We start from the raw sequence: 1943 nt of genomic DNA, 5'->3' as shown, positions 1-1943 counted from the left end.
TAAAAATGCACAGCACACAATAGGCATTCAAAAATAGCAGCTCAAGAAATAGTAAAAACCTGGTCTGTTGGTTGGAGCCATGGGAGCCAGGGCATATCTTATGCCACAGATTTACTTTCAAAGAGGATGTTGTTGGGCAGTGCCCTGGGCAGTCCCGGATCTGTCTCTTGCTTCAACAGTGTTTGGACTGAACAGACCCAGGGACACCCCTTCGTCCAGCCTCTGACCACCCTCCTGCGTCTTATCCAGTCATCACCTTCAGAACCATCTCTGGGACCAGCCAACACACTGCTGTGTTTTTTTTTTTTTCTAGCTTAACTCATTGCCAAAAACCATGAGTTCCCAAATTCGTCAGAATTATTCCACTAAGGTGGAGGCAACCACCTGGCCAACCTGCACCTGCGGGCCTCCCACACCTACCTCTCTCTGGGCTTCTATTTCGACCCTGACGATGTGGTTCTCGAGGAGGGCAGAGGAGAGAGGGCACTTCTTCCATGAGTTGGTGGAGAAGAAGCACCAGGGCGGTCGCTGAGCGTCTCTTAAAGATGCAAAACAAGCATTGCTGCCGCATTCTCTCCCAGGACATGCTGAAACTTTCCCAAGATGAGTGGGGCAAAACTCAGGGCCATGGAAGCCACCTCGGCCTTGGAGAGGAACCTGAACCACCCCCTTGTGGAGCTGCAGGTTCTGGGTCCCCCAGCACCGACCTTAATCTCTGCGACTTCCGGGAGAACCACTTCCTGGATGAGGAGGTGAAACTGATCAAGAAGATGGGGACACCTGACTCACATCTGCAGGCTGCCAGCCCTGGGCTGGGCTGGGCAAGTATCTCTTCGAAAGGCTCACTCTCAAGCATGACCAGGAGCCTTTGGAGCCCAAAGGCCTTTCAGAGGCCACTCTGCATCCCCCTGGTGTCTCTGGCTTTTACCTGAGCCTCTTTCCAAAATTACTAGCCATTCTTTTAACCACCCTGGAGCCCTCTCCCATGCATTGGACCAAATGAAACAATAAAGCTTTTTGCAGCAAAAAAATAAAATACAATAAATTAAATAAATAAATAAAAAGAGGATGTTGTTGTCCTTCTAGATCTGGTGATGAACACTGAGACCCATTGCCTGTATTCTCTCACTCAAGCCAGTGATCTTGCTGGTGACATGGGGTAGAGGCTCCTTGAGTTGGGAAGTAAGATGTGGGCCATGGAACAGAGCAAGGGGCAGTAGGCTGCAAAGATTCAAACATATATTCTGAGATTAATCACATCTTCTTAACCCACAAAATAACTGGTCACATATTGGAAAAAGGAAATTGTGTAGCCAATAAATACCTTTTACACAAGAAAAATATTACAACGATTTAAAGGCTTAAAGTTCTTTGTTTAGTCCAGTAAAATCACTTAGCAGATCTCAACACTAATTATAGTAATTTAGTCTCTCCCATATAAGTAAGTGTCTAGGGGGACGTCAATCAGAGGAGATGAAGGCTCCTCCAATACTTTGATTTTACTATTTGTATATTTTTTCATTTCTTCATATCTGTTTCCATTTTGTTTGGTTCAAGAGTAACTGGGTTTTAAGCACTAAAGTGGGCACTGAGTATTGCTAAAAATCAAAATAGGATTGATTACTCTGCAACAGGGTGGGAACATCTGGCCTGCAGGACATATAAGGCCTACAAAATCATTTGGTCTGGCCCTACCAAGGCAACCGCAGACTCAAAATTCAATAAATCTAGGAGCTTTCCTCATAGCAACATAAGTTTACATTAAGTGAGTTACATTAAGCGAATGATGTTATAAAGACCCAAATGGCCCTTGGCAGAAAAAAGGTTCCTCACCCCTGCTCTACAACAATAAATGTCATAAAGAACAGGCCATTCCCTGGAGAAAAATCTCTCCATGTGGGACAAATAAAACCACAATTTTTCATCAGTTAGAATTTCACATT

The 1943-nt window shown here is 44.9% G+C and overlaps 1 pseudogene across 1 annotated transcript; it reads left to right on the top strand.

Moving 5' to 3' along the window:
• Positions 1-334: 334 nt before the first annotated feature.
• On the top strand, positions 335-1163 carry LOC308515524 (ferritin light chain-like; annotated as a pseudogene). The gene is made up of 2 exons: positions 335-881; positions 1087-1163. The product of its transcript is annotated as a ferritin light chain-like (transcript).
• The last annotated feature ends 780 nt before the right edge of the window (positions 1164-1943 follow it).

This window comes from Myotis nattereri (genome assembly GCF_964212035.1).
Source record: "Myotis nattereri genome assembly, chromosome: 3".
Lineage (NCBI taxonomy): Eukaryota > Metazoa > Chordata > Mammalia > Chiroptera > Vespertilionidae > Myotis > Myotis nattereri.
This window is presented reverse-complemented; position numbering and strand designations above follow the sequence as displayed.